Below are 15,722 nucleotides of genomic sequence, written 5' to 3'. Positions count from 1 at the left end.
TTGATGCTTGAGCGAAATGCGCTTATCGCTGGATGGCAGATGTTGCTGATTATTTTCTGTGGCCTAATGGCACCGGATTTCAAATTCCGGGTGTTAACTCGCGTTAAATACGGTGGAATCTGTGTCCAGCGTATTTGAGCTGCAGCACATTTCGTTTTGCTTCTTAGAAGCTCTTTTGATTTTTCATAATAATAAATAACTGAGCGACTATTACAAAGACTCATCTTATATTCCTTTTTTCATACATTTTATTGTTTTGTTTGCTTATTTGCGTAGGTCTGATTATCGAATTGGTTCGGGCTTTTTAGCAACCATTAATTGTTAGGCTTCAGGTAATCAAATTTAATAAGCCTTTATTGCTTCGTTGTCTCTGACCCATCAGCATAAAAATATTAATGGAGCTTCTGGGCTTCTTTCCGCACTTCGCGGTGCCATTTAGTGAAGTTTGGCTCATACCAATACACATATCACTATTTTATACTTCCCATAATTTCTGAGCGTCTGGCGGGAAATAATAGCCAAGCGGGTTTTTATACGCGATTGAACACTCATTCTTACAAAATAACACAATAATTCTGAATATAGCATGATCCTCATTTAATTGTCCTAAAACGATATGTAGTTTTGATGAACACCATAAATGATCCTTGTTCAGTTCAATGCATACAATAAGAATGTGGCTTTTTTTCTACCTTTGTTCCTTTCATTTCAATAGTGCGATAACCCGCTTTCTCCGAATGCAGGGGCGCACTCCAAATTTGGCTGAGGAAGGACTCTAAAACGCTACTTTATTGTCATATAGGGTCGCTTATGGGAATTTTCGTAAATGAGAAAAATATTTTCTAATTGTTCAGTTAATGTTGTTTAGCCTGTAGTCAGGCACCGTTTCGTAACAGACGTTGCCGTTGCCTATCATGTAGTCACACTATTTTTTTTTTCAGGTCGTCCACATGAGCACATTTGAAAAGCTCAACAGCTTAATTCATGCTTTCACCTCAAATAACGACTGTAATTTCATTGACTTGCTGGATTTTATGTGCTAAAAGCAGCGTCACTCAGATTCTCTACTCGCGTTAAATCAAACTTAGCGGGAAGCCTCAGCGTGCTGCCAGTAGCAAATTTGTCGAATGCCAAAAATGAAATTAAGGTTCATGAAAATGTTATGAGTTCAACGTATGGATTAGTGAGTGATGTCACCCAATTGTTTCAATAAAATAATCACAGCCACAGTAGGCAGCAAACACATCGCAGTTAAGGGCACATGTGGAAACGCCGAACCACCGCTAGCAGGCGGTACGGTAGAGACGAGCGTTGACAGAAGTAGCCGAAAAATTGTAGTTGTTTTATTCGGGCCACAAATCCTACATTTTGTTTGCCGCGGTAGCTCTTATTAGCACGACTCCTCGTCAGAACGGTTTCTGGCCGCTAATAACACCTCGTCACTGACAGGTGAAGTCAACTTTCCCTTCCTGGCATTACTATGGGCATGCTCACAGTCTTCGTTCCACGCACGCGCATTGGGCTTGGCGCCTCAGTCTGGAAGTCTCTCTTCATCTTGTAGTCCTGGTGGTCCTGGTTGATCTGGCAGTTCTGTCAGTCTCATTTTGAAATCTCATACCACTGAACTATGGGGATGCATGAGCTTCGGTACAGTGGAGGAGGGAGGAGGAGGAGGAGAAAAGGAGGGTGGAAGGCTGTAAAGGGGGGAGTCTTCAGTGGTTCGTGTGTTGAAACCTTGCACTTAAACCATATGTGAGCATGTGATTATTAACGTCTGAATTCTGTCGCAGCATGGAATCGGGCGCTCATCCCTAAATTACAACTGAAAAAAAAAAAGACACGTCAATTACAGTCTTCTGCCGAGTTCTTTTGCATTCAGTTTAAGAACGTGGTATCTGACGCTGTCGACGTACCGAGGTTTTTGAATGTCCCCATTTGCGCCTCTGTAGCGCGTTGTATACTAGAAGAAAAAACTCAATTTTAACTTCTTTGAGCTCGGAATGATCTACTGTCATGGCAGGGCGTAAAATTATGAATGCTCATAATCCGGTACGCTCCTGTTTTTTCGTATGTACTTACTGCTGGTAGCAAGTGGCCGAAAAGTATGAATTGTGTTAATAGGCTTAAGAGCACCATATTTGGCGTTTATCTCCTCGAGTACTCATCAGAAAGGTCTCTTGTGTGCTCGTCAAAATAGTTGACTGATGGGCACAGTCACCCTTAGTCCTCAAATTCCGCCATTAGTGACTAAGACTGAGCATGACACGCGTCATTCCAAAATATACACCATGCTTGAAGACACTCAGCATGAGGCCAATGTGGACGACGCCGCTGTCCAGGTCGAAGCGGATGAACACTTAAAAAGAAATAGCAGCGGTTTAGTTTGGCGGATTCAAATCAGTGTTTAGCACTGGGTTAGCTCACACTTATTTGTTCAGCTCTTTGTTCCATGTCATTGTTTGCCACGCTTAGCTAAGCTTAACTTGTAGTTATCCTAAAGAAGGAAAGCTGATTAAGCCCTGACTGTAATATTGTCAGAGGAGATGAAGACGATCAGGACGACATCCAGAGTGTAGCGTGAGACTCACAGTCTAGCATGTGATTAATTGAGCTTTGAAGATGGAACTGTGGTCTAACCCAGAAACCAGCATAGCTGGTCTCCTAATGATGGTCTGATAGTGATGGTAGTAGGGATGGCAATGAAGGTGCATTTAGTTGATAATGAGGATACTTGCATCAGTAATGGGGATGAGGATATTAGGAATAAAAATCACGATGGAGTTTGTGAAAACAGTCATGTAAAGGGGATTTCGCCATATCCGCTCTTGAGTAGACTTAAGCGTACTCTTGTAATTTCTCATACTCGTGCTCGGTTCTTAGTTCAGACACCGTTACCCAGATCTCAGATACATTCGCTGACTTATATTTCGCTAAGTTTAGAGCGTGACCGAATCACCTTGAGGCAGTCATTGATTACACCTTGTGAACTCCGGCTTGAGGGCACCGCGGAGCCGCCAGCCTGGTACGAACGACGCTAATCTCAACCAATTTGTTGTTGCTTCACTTCGCACCGTTTTGAAAGAAAGTTCGACATAATAGATTGTAAAGACTTGAAAGCATTATTATTAATGCAAAAGCATTAATACATACAGTGGGTTGCAAAAGTATCAGCGCGCTCTAAAACGCTTTTCTCTACTAAACCGCAAAATCCTCGAAGCTCAAATTTCGCACAGAAATGGCACTTCGTCGTTAGGATTCTTTGATAGCATATATGTTTGAGGTACTTGCCTGATTCAATCAGAAAACGTTGCATGTCCCTATCGTATGCGGCGGCAGCGATAGAAATCACTGCCCCAGCGCTCACACGAGAGATGCCATCTTGTGCTGATTCCATCAACTTTATCACAGCACAACGAGAGGCAATGAAGGATTGTTGTGGAAGATGGCGTTACTGATGTTATCGTTGTGTTAGTGGTTTATTTTGCTTCACCTCCGCCGCATACGTTAAGAACATCTGTCTTCTTATTGAATCAGCAAGTAAACCAAAAATATGTGGTATTAAAATACTAACGACAGATTTCCATTTCCGGGCGAAATTTGAGCAGCGAGGATTCCGCGGTTTAGCTGGGAGAAACATTCTACATGCGAGGCGGTAATTGTGCAACGCGCGGTATGTTAGCGAGGCTAAACCGTAAACGCGAAATGTCGACGTAAAATGTAAAGTCATGAAGGTTCAGGTGTCCAGAGAGGAAATGTGGCCGATAATTCGCCTTCCCTTTCTTATAAACCGATTACTATAGCAAAAACATTAATAGGCTAGGTAAAAATAAAGAATAACATTTAGTGATGTTGGAAATATACATTATTAATAATTATAATAAACAATTATACTGAAGATAATAATTGACAGTGCTGAATGAAAAAAGGCATAACATTATAAAAGAGCTAAAAAGTATATAAATATACGAAACACATTAAAAGTAAAATAGTAAAAATTAAAGAACGCCGCATTGCCCTAATGCAGTTACAGCCATGACCTCCAAATTTTTAGCAGCAGCCTACGACAAAGCCATAGGGATGGTCCATGTGTTTACAGATCGAGGACTGCAATTTGGCAAGGTCGACGTTTCATTTTGGTTGCAGATGTCTAATCGCAAGCCAGGAGACACAGCGCAGAGAACAGCTGTTTTCAGGATGTTCTGCTGCAGTCGGCTCGCAGCGAAGGTTGTGACATGTTGCGAGCGTCTCCACACTTACAAACGAACCAAAAACAGCAAATGCCTTTCAGAAAGCCGTAGAGAAGAGTGGAGCAAAGAAGGCCGAGCGCACATAGAGCAACCCAGTAAAGTTTTGCCGTCAGAAAGACGCACTTCTATGACCTTACAATTTTAACAAAGAATGCTTGAAAAGCAAGCTACAAGCACAGCCATAGAGCTCAGTCGCCAGAATAGAAATTTGTTTTTTCATCGGGAGCTTCTTTGTCTGTGGCCAATATTTTTCATATCGAGCTTGTGCAAACCTCCTCTATACAGTGGTGCCGACTAAAAAAAGGAATTATTTTTGTTCTCTGTAAGTTATCAGCGTAACATTTCTTCAAATATATATCGGTGGTGCATATTTCATTACGTGTTTTCCTTGCAGTGATGCACCAGTCATTCGAATACATAGAAAAACACCACGTCACGTTCTCCTACGGTCGAGAAATAATTTGCAAATATATTTTATGCTGCTTCGGTCGGAACAGCGCAACGGTGGCAGTGACGTGAAAAACGTATCTAGGTCATTTGATTCCGGAAGAAACGTCTCGCAATAAATTAGCTCATCACTATTTTAATTAGCCACAGCGCTTAATTAAGCTTTGCAATTTTAAGCCATTTATTGAGAACAAACGTCGTATCCGCGAAATATTGCATAATAAAGGTACATAATGCAATGGTTAGTAATATATACATTTTAAACTTTTATATTGAAAAACATTCTACGAGACACTTGAGCACCTTTAAAAGCGATAAGGCTGCTGGGTCCATCGTAGTGCTTATTTGACCGAACTGTTTTTTAGACATTTTTTGCAACCCTACACCAACTTCTATCCTTCGCCCTCCTACCCTCCAGCATGGCCCTGTCGACAGGAAGCAGTAACCCCCGACTACGCATTTTGCAATGAAACTGCAGGGGGTTTTGCCGCAAACGAGACCCCCTGCAGCAACTACTCTCTGCTTCCTCCACACACCCCGATATATTAGCGTTCCAGGATGCTGGAACAAATGTATCACTGCCAGGATATGCTCTGGTACCCTCTGACATCACTCCCAACCCTTGGGTTACCACGTATGTTCAACACTTAATTCCATACACTTGTCACGAAATACACTCCCCCGTGGCTCACACATATTTAGAATTAATCCCGTCTACTCAGAAATCCTATCCCCTATTCATCCTTAACTGTTACCTCCTTCCGAGACAGCCGGTCGCCGAATTAATTGCTCTCATTAAAGCTGCGTCCACAGTGGCAAAAAAGGACCCCCTCATTATTATAGGCGACTTTAACTGCGCACATATAGACTGGGGCTACATGCGCACCAACAAGAGAGGAGCGGAATTACTCAACACCCTTCAGATGCAGGGCCTCTCTATATATAATGATCTCAGCACACCTACAAGAATCGGCAATAGTGTCACCACCGATACTAGTCCTGACCTTACATTCGGCCGAAACCTTCCAACACTGGTATGGAGCAACTCGAATGAGACCCTGGGCAGTGACCATTATATAATAACTATAGAGCTTGACTTTGCCAAAAAAGCTAAAATCTACCGTGTCCGGCAAACTAGGTGGGATAATCTGCGTAAGCACAGAGAGGCCAGAACATTAAAGACCCCCTTTAACCTCCACACATGGATGACACAGCTCAAGGAGGATGTCCAGGCTTTCCCGCAAACTTTAGACACCACCCCCGAGACTCCCATTGCAGATAGTAGGTTAATGCACCTTCTCGAAGCACAGAAGAGTATCCTTGCGCGCTGGAAAAAACATAAGCATAATCGAAAACTTAAACATAAACTGGCGCAAATTCAAAAGCAAGTAGAGGAGCACAGCGCCGCCCTCAGTAAACATAACTGGCACCAAATATGCGATGGGTTGCGAGGTAATCTCTCCTCCTCCAGGGCCTGGCATCTTCTTCGACACATGATAGACCCCGCACAAAATAAAAAGGAAACTCGGCTTACCCTCAAAAGGCTTATCCATAAACATCGATGTAGTCAGCAATCGCTCTTAGCCCAACTGCAATCAAATTATACTACTGTGGGCCAAGCAATATCCTATCCAGACTACATAGGCCCTGATCAACCCTCCCTAGATGCCGCCATTATGGAGATCGAAGTTAGATCAGCCCTCCTTAAGCTACGCAACTCAACCCCTGGAGAGGACAAAATCACCAATGTCATGCTCAGAAACCTAGATGACCGTTCTATTTCCCTGCTCACTGAATACTTTAACGAGTGCTGGGAAGCGGGGCAGCTGCCGGATGAATGGAAGCACGGTAAAATAATATTCATTCCTAAACCAAACAAGCCCATAAATGCCCAAAATCTCCATCCCATCTCCCTGACATCATGTCTGGGGAAACTCTTTGAGCATGTCATCCTCAACCGTCTTACGCAACACATGGAATCCCATGGACTGTATCCCCATAGCATGCTAGGTTTTCGAGCTCATTTATCGGCGCAGGACGCCCTACTACAGATTTCAAATGCTATCCTCAATGATATGCACACCACACCAGAGCAATACTGGCAGTAGACCTCACCAAAGCATTTGATAAGGTCACGCACAGTGCTATCCTGCAAGGCATTCAAGAGCTGCAGCTAGGGCCTAAGGCCTATAACTATATAAGGGCCTTCCTGAACGGACGCACCGCCTCCCTGCATATAGATGATATACAGACCCCCTCTTTCACACTTGGTAACATTGGCACCCCGCAAGGCGCAGTGTTGTCGCCATTCCTTTTTAATATTACCATGATCCCGCTGGCAAAGGCTTTAAGCAGTATCCCACACTTGGGACACACCATTTACGCGGATGATATCACGGTTTGGACCACATACGGCTCGGATGGAGACATAGAATCTACACTTCAAGAAGCGTCCACAGCTATATCTACCCACACGGAAAAAATTGGCCTTGAATGCTCCCCGACAAAGTCCGCACTCTTTCTACTCCGGCCGCGGCGTGTTCCTACCGGCCCCATAACAATTTATCTGCACGATACTCCCATACCACAAACTCCCAACCTCCGCATTCTTGGTCTGAACTTACAGGACACGGGGAAAAACGACCTTACCCTGAAGGCACTAAAACAGTCTACTTACTCCGTCATCCATCTTTTGAGAAGGGTTTCACACTCGCGAGCCGGCCTAGATGAAGCTGACAATTTAAAGGTACTACATGCCTTTGTGCTCAGTCGCATTCTTTACACCTCTCCTTACCTGAACCTCTCCTGTGCAGACAAAGATAAACTCAACGCCTTAATCCGCATGGCTACCAAAGCAGCGCTCAACCTACCGAAGACCACTAGCACGGACAGGCTCTTAAAACTAGAAATGCACAACAATATACAAGAACTTATAGAGGCACATCGGTACACACAGTACCTTCGGTTGGCTGGCACGCAAACAAGACGACATATACTGGATACTCTCGGCATTCGCATACCCGCACATGCTGAAGAGTTAAACCCTCTCCCTCAGGCCGTGCATTCAGCGCTTATCCTCAAACCTCTTCCTAGGAACGTCCACCCAGAACACCATCAATCCCGCCGCGTCGCGCGAGCCAAAGCTCTCCATAAACACTATGGGACTGCAGAGGATGTCCGCTGGGTGGACGCCGCATGTGGTTCAGACCGTTCGGTAGCTGTGGCCTACAATCCAGCAGCCCCCCTACTCACTCACTTCATAGACCCTCCCTGTAACTCGGAGGAAGCAGAGGAAGTGGCTATAGCCTTAGCAATCGCCCAAACAGATGCGGCTTACATACTTAGCGACTCCAAAACAGCCATACTTAACTTTGCCCGCGGACGCGTCCATCCTCCCGCGTGGCAAATATTGAGAATGTGCACCCTGAATTCTGACAGGCGTATTGAGCTTATATGGGTGCCGGCTCACTCTGGCAATCCCGGAAATGAGGCCGCCGATAACATAGCCCGAGGACTTATTAGCCGGGCAAATGGCGACCCATGCCGGGATTTCTCGAGGGAGCGGGCACATACATTTTCTGAGCTCACACAGCAAGCACGCCTTGCCCGTCGACTCTACCCCCCTCCCCACCCCCAGCTGTCTCACTCCCAACAAATCCTCTGGAGGCGTCTTCAAACCCGAACGCTTCTCACCCCTCAACGCCTATCCTACTACCGACCCGTTTCCCCTGAGTGCACTCTCTGTGGAGAGTTGCACGCCACCTTGGACCACATTCTTTTCGGCTGCCCTGCCGATTCTCCCCCGCAGGGACAGCCCGCCATCGGATCATGGGAGGAATGGGAGGCCCTCCTTACGTCGCAGGACCTGGACATACAACTTCGCTGTGTGGACCGGGGTGCCAGTGCCATGGCCCTACGTGACTTGGACACATGCACGTAATGTGAGGGCCGTGCGGTGGCCCTGGGCCCTTGAAGGGTCCAAACTCGCTCGTTTAATAAAGTTTTTCCTCCTCCTCCTTGCAGAAGTTTGTTTACAAGACATTTTGAGATTATTTATGTGTGGTGTGCGTTGAATATAGCCAGCTTCCCGTTGTTGGCGTATCCGACGCATCGACGCAGTGAGTGTGGCCCTTCTTGCTGTCGGATATCGAAGAGTCCGCTGAGTACGAGTCGCCTGTCTTTGTATCGCACGTTTTCGATTCTTGCTCTCTGCGTTACACGCTCACATATCACGTATCACACATATCACACACTTATTACGGGTCAGCATACTACCGCGTCCAGAGAGAGTGACTGAAGAGCCGCCAGCCCAGTATAGCTTTTATATTGTCTGCCAAGGCACAGTAATGCCGCTTACGTTGCCATGGAGACGTCATTTTTAGACTAGGAGAACAATGATCTGTTTCTCACGGGTCTGGTGTGCAGTACTGGTTTGCGAGCTCCTCTAAGGATCGAAAGAATAGTGGTTCGAACCCCAGTGTAGACAACAGATATTTTTTAAGTGCCGGTGTGAAGGATGTTTTCTGATCACCCTTTCTGTAAACGGCACACATTAGCAAAGAAATGCCTTCGCTTTTAGATTATGAGAGACATGTGAGCGCGGCCCTGAGAGATTGGCTTTTACAACAAGGTAGATATTGCGTAAGAAATAACAAAGTTCGTCGACTGCACGAATATTGGACTTCAAATGCTTAGTCTCCTTATTAATAATGACTTCAAGGCTAAACATAATGCGACACTGAATTAAGGCTGTCAACATCAATGGTGAGCCATGTTTTTTAAAAGTTTCTAATCTGCAAAGTAGTTCGATATATGGAAAGGCAAAAATACGCATTTGAAATCTCGTGCGTCGGCTATACCGTGCGTCGCAGTCATGCAGTGACGCCAGTGAACTTTATGGCAACTAGTAAACGTCGCTGTAAGTTACAACGCACGGATGTTCGGATTTGAGGATGAAAACAGCTTTACCGAACACGGCGTCTGCGTTCAGAGGCATTCAAGATAACCGCTCGAGGACGGTACCACCGAGGACCGGTCACTTCTTGGGCGCTGTTGGGACTTGGTTAACGCTTGCGCTAGCTGCAACTGGTCCATTACATCCAGTCGCCTACGTTATGCACTTTGAGTTGAGCGAAGGGAGAACATATCCCATGTTCTCAACACTGTATAAACCGCGGCGGACTGGTTTCAGGGCAGCTTTTTGCTGCAACCCCATGGCTTCGAAAGTGCCGCCACGGAGGCGATGGCAAGCAATGCAAAGGGCAAGGCAGGACGTTAAGCCCGCACAACAACAGATGGCGCTGCTATTCCCAACTACAACCGGAGGGTTTCATGCGAATGGAAGGAATGCCACCTATTACACACGGGGCCTGCTTATGTGCTCCTCTCGACAAGCTAACGTAACAGATGGCGTCTGCGTTTCCGCTGCGGTGGCCGAGGCTCGAGTGCGAGCCAAACTCGGAAACGAATACCTTTGTGGCTGGTTATCTTTTTTCAAAACTTGAAATTAATCTCCGCAGCTCGTGTCATCTGTACAAGCTAAACGACTCTGTTTTCATGGGTACTCGTGGCGTCAGTCAAAAAATGCAACTACGCTCCTTATTTCTTCAGGTGCAAATAAAGAGCACTGTCTCTGGTTTACTCAGTCCACCTTGACTCTCGGAGACCGCAAAGCGTTTCCTTGACACACATATTTTGAAGCACGCTCAACACAGTGAGGGGGCTGAACCATATTGGAGAAAGTGGAGGCACCGTCATATTCTTCCGGATCCCCGTAACGACCACGAAACGAAGACATCCTTCGTATTAAGATAGCACAGAAGGACGCGAACAAGGGAATAACAGCAAAGGGTGCAATAGAGCTGTTGTTTTTAAGTGAGAGTTAATTCGAATCACCACACATAGCTACATGCTAACATTTTTTAGGCAAAATATAAAGAAACGGTAAAACAAATACACGAAATCCACCGATCATGTGCATCTACACATTTACAGTTGCATAACGTCGCCAACAAGGCAAGCTTACGGTAGAGTAAAAAACTCTTTCTTGATTACAATTAGACCTAGATATGGCTTTCCACTAGAAATGCATGCATGAGCAACTGGTCTGTCATGAAATAAAATTAACAAATTTGTTTTTTTTAGGCACAAGGGCGCACAAAGAGAGAGCAAAAGGAAGGCTCTGAACTTAGTACGTCACTGGCGCTCAAGAATATCAGATTACTGTTCTCATTAAACGGCTGCAGAATATCATTGCACTGCTATGCTTGTGCATGAAAGCACACTTCACCGTGTACCTCGTCAGTGCTGTTTTGAATATTGGAATGAAATAACCTGTGCAATCCTCTATGCTCATTAACTGTTCATATCAAGTGTTTTTAATACAAAATTTAAAGGGAAGATTACTCGTATTTCAGAGCACATCTTTTTAAGCATTAAAAAAAAATCACACTTACACCCGAAGCTATGCAAGAAACTAGGTTCATTCTAGGTTGAATCACTAGGACACAAGTATGTTTCGCATTGTCGGTCAATATATGGAAATACATCAATATTTTGAGGCAAGCACTAATTGCTATATTAAGCAAATACTTTTTTTTTGTTGCTTCTACTGTGTATGTCGCATTCACACAGCTACACCTGCCACAAAAAATGCGGCGGAAGCAAGGATAAAAGATTAAATACAGGTAGCCGCAAACAAAATTGTTAACATATCTGAGGTGTGCTCAATTTTTTTATTCAATTTTATATATAGATGAGAAAACGTGTACATACGGTTTTCACATATGCCAACGCAAAACAGAGCAAGAACATCCAGCACTGCGAACGGGTCAACACGACAGATGACGTTGCATTTCGTCGCATTGTTGAACATCCTAACATGGCTTGAAAGCTTCAGGCATTGCAAAAAATGCACGCTAAAAGAGAATGTCCTTAAAAATATCAAACATCAGTCATTCGCAGACATTTGATTTCGAATATCACACTCAGGCATGTGGCTCATGCCAGAGGAGCCGGAGGTTAGACGCTGCAGCAGGCAGGCTCGTTTTCTTCAGTACCGTATGTATAATGCATATATACTACTTGCCAGAAAAGTGACATGCTGTTAATTTCCTTCCCCAAGAAGGCGGGTAATGCACGAGAGCATTACTCGCCGCATTACCCGCATTAAGGGTCGACTGGGTCGCTGGGTACTACGTCTTCAAGAATACACCTTCACCATCACTTATAAATCTGGGCGAAAACACCTCGACGCTGACGCCCTCTCCCGCTGCCCATTGCTACCTACTGACGCGGCCCCACATACGGTCTCCTCTCCCTGCTGCCATCCGAGTCAGCCTTCTGCTGGCCACCTGAATGTTGCACCAATCGCTATAGCTCCACTCGAGAACAATGCTGATTTCTCGTCCCTGCAGCTGACTGACCCTTACTGCCGCCCAATCATCGTTCGCCTCCGTGGAGAATCAGTTGTCCCAAACAGTCGCTTGCGCCGTCAGCTTCGTCGGTTCCGATTTCACCATGGAACACTTTACCGCGACGTTTATCACCCTACGGGTCAACGCTGGGTACCCGTTGCCCCTCGCTCCCTTCGTTTTAAAATTATGGAGGCTTGCCACGACGACCCCACTGCTGGACATTTAGGCCACTTTAAAACTTACGACCGTATCAAGAGCCGCTACTTCTGGCCTGGGCTTTCTGCCAGCGTCGCCAAATACATTTCATCATGTCCGTCTTGCCAGCATCGCAAGCGTTCAACATCCCCTCCTGCTGGCCTACTGCAACCTCTACCTTGCCCATCTGTGCCTTTTGACATGGTCGCCATAGACTTGTTTGGTCCTCTCCCTTTGACGTCAGACGGCAACCGTTTTGTTGTCACTGCCATCGACCATCTAACGTGGTACGCTGAAACCGCACCTCTTCGCTCCGGTGCCGCCTCTGAAGTCGCCAATTTTTTTCCTGCGTGCGATAGTTTTGCGTCATGGTGCTCCTCGTATTCTCATTAGCGACCGTGGAAAGACATTTCTTTCTCAAGTCCTTGAGGAAGTACTGCGCGCAGCCAACACCGTCCATAAGACTTCTTCTAGCTACCACCCTCAGACCAACGGACTCATCGAGCGGTTTCATCGCACTTTGTCCGACATGATATCCATGTATATCGCTCCTGATCACCGGAACTGGGACAACGTTTTACCTTTCGTCACCTACGCCTACAATTCCGCTGTTCAGCGCACTACTGGTTATAGCCCTTTCTTTTTAGTTTATGGCCGTCAACCATCGACAGTACTGGACACTACTTTCTTCTCTGCTCCCTCTACGTCTGAATCTCTGGGCGAAGAGTTTGCCACTCGTATGGCCCAGTGTCGCCAACTTGCCCGTTTGAACACTGAAGATGCTCAACAAGAACGCAAAGCCCTGTATGATCAACGCCATCGAACTCCCTCCTTTTACCCCGGTGATGAAGTTCTCCTGTGGACACTAATCCGCATTCCTGGCCTGTGTGAGAAGTTTCTCCATCGTTACATTGGCCCTTATACAGTATTCCAACAAACGTCTCCGGTGAACTATCGCGTTATTCCCTCGCACACCGTCGCAGATCGACGTCGTCGCTCCGAAGAGATCGTCCACGTCTCGCGCATGAAGCCCTATGCCCGTCGTCCCTCATCCCTGTAATCAGCGACCAGGGTGGCCGCTCTTTTGTCGGGGGGATTTGTGTGAGCGCAACGCGTGAACTTTCACCTCTTTCATCTGTATAGATCCATCATCATTATCATCATCATCGCTGATTGCTGCTCGGAGCGTCGCGCGCTGTGTGCCAGCTGGTTCTGGAATAGAACAGACGTTTTGTGCAAGTGCTGTCTCACAATATATATATATATGCTTCTTTACCTTGATAAAGACTTATTCGCAGGCAGCCTAACACTGTCTACTGTCGGCGTGATATAGGTCTGAAGCCTGATCGCTTCGTTACCTGATCGCATAAATTGAGAAAATGCAAACCGAAATGTCCGAGCAGGGGGTCTTAAAGACACTCGTCCTTCCATAATCACAAGCACTACTTCGAAGGAAAAGAGGCATGACAGCTCTGCCTTGTGACCCAGGCACTTGGTATTGTTGCTATCGGACATAACATGTAGGTTACTTCTACCCTTACAATTTGCAGGTGACTAGTTTATATATTTATTCAAAACGAATAGTTTGTAGACGATAATACTTGGCGCTTTTGGAGTGCGCAATTCTGCCGAAGGCACACTCTTCGTTTTTTACACAAGAAAAATACTGAGCACCATATAAAATTGCTACAGAGGATATAAGGTATTTTAAGACCAATCCACTGTACATTATCTCATTCATTATTTTATTAAAAAATTACGTAATTGAATGTTATGTAAAATTAATGATGGCACACTTTGAAGGCAAAAGCCTTTATAGGGTCATGAGTGTGGACAGGGCTTGTGCGTCCGCAGAAGGTGTAATACCGTCAATTGTCGAGAAATGAATTGATTGATGAGTAAAAGAATGCTTGTAGGAGGCAGAGGGCGAAAATACGTCTGTGTGCAAAAGTGTGCAAAACTTTCGATATGTTAATTGATTGACTACCAAATGAAATACGCAATGTAAATATACGAGGTAGTATAAAAATCGTTGTAGCAAGAGATAGAGATCGCTTTGATGACCAATTTGCTGGCGCAGAAGTTTCCGGAGCGCTCTACTTAAAAAAAAAAGCTATCGCCTTCGACTTAAACGTTTTTCGCTTCTGCCCACCAACAATTAGCGATAGTTATAAATATGCAGAAAGGCTGGGGATGCTGGGGGAGAGAATGATAATGCTTCTGTCGCGGCTGGGAGAGAGGGTAAAGAGTTCTTGCATTCGTGTAAAATTCCTCCGTACAATAGATGGATTGTCTAACCTAAGGGACATATGAAGCACGGCAGCGTTTTTAGGTCATCGTAATCCGAGATGTACGCACGTCTTCATTCAATAGCAACGTTTCTACAGTATAAACACAATTAAGGTCCTAAGGGAGCAAAAAGCAGGCATCCATGTCCCCTAGCGCACTCCCTTTAAATTGTGACACTCCCTCCAAGCTCTGTTGTTGATTTCCGGTACTGAATGTATGCAATGCTAACTACTGGCAATATAGTCATATTTCCTCCTCAAATCATATTTATACCGTGCAATTAGCATTGACAAGAAATGTTTAACAGAAGCAGGCGGTTTCAGGTAACAATTAGAAGATGTTGAAACTATGGTTAATTTCTTGATAATTGATAGAGATTCGTATGTATCGAAGTGAATGTGCCCTCGCGTTGTCGAACGTAGGTTCTCTGCTTTGAAGTGACGCAAATCTACCCCAGAACATGGAGAGAGTACCGTGAGCTTGCAAGAGAGTGCGCTTAAGGACATGATTATTCGTATTTAATGTTTAGGCTGGCTAGCTGTCCTCAAACAATTACGCAGTTCAAGAAATTCCAAGAGCGAATAAATGAATCTGAAAAGAGTCTTTAATTATACGGACAAGAGGATAGACAAGCAAAATAACATATTTCAGTATTCCCTTCTAGTTTTTTTGGCTGTGCAGTTAATAGAGGATTCCCTTCAAGTTATCTCGGCTCTATAGCGCTGTGAATTGTAGAATCGACGTCAGCGCCATTATTATAAGTGTAAGCACACACCTTATAGGAAAATTGCCGCTCCCATATTTCGGCATCTTCCAGCTTGTGTGCCAACAGGCTACAAGCTAAAATGTATCCCAACACACTTTCAAATCTTTTTTTGCCCTCCTGTCTCTCTCCCTGTTCTCGCCACAGTTGCTTGCTTTTGGAATCCATCCCGCTGATTATCTAAAATCCGCTATCTTGCCACCTAACGAACGAAAATGCTAGCCGAAACTGTCAACGTAAATCTCTTTAGTTCGTCATTGTGGCAATGAAAAAGAAAGGCCTGAGTACATTTTATGGCAAAATAACGGTATTCTTTCACTCGAGTATTGATGACTCACGGAAAGGGGGAGAGGTTACCGAACAACC

Source organism: Amblyomma maculatum, chromosome 10 (genome assembly GCF_055883805.1).
Source record: "Amblyomma maculatum isolate TAMU_Amacu chromosome 10, ASM5588380v1, whole genome shotgun sequence".
Taxonomy (NCBI): Eukaryota; Metazoa; Arthropoda; class Arachnida; order Ixodida; family Ixodidae; genus Amblyomma; species Amblyomma maculatum.
The sequence above is the reverse complement of the archived record's forward strand: the minus strand, read 5'-3'. Positions refer to the sequence as shown.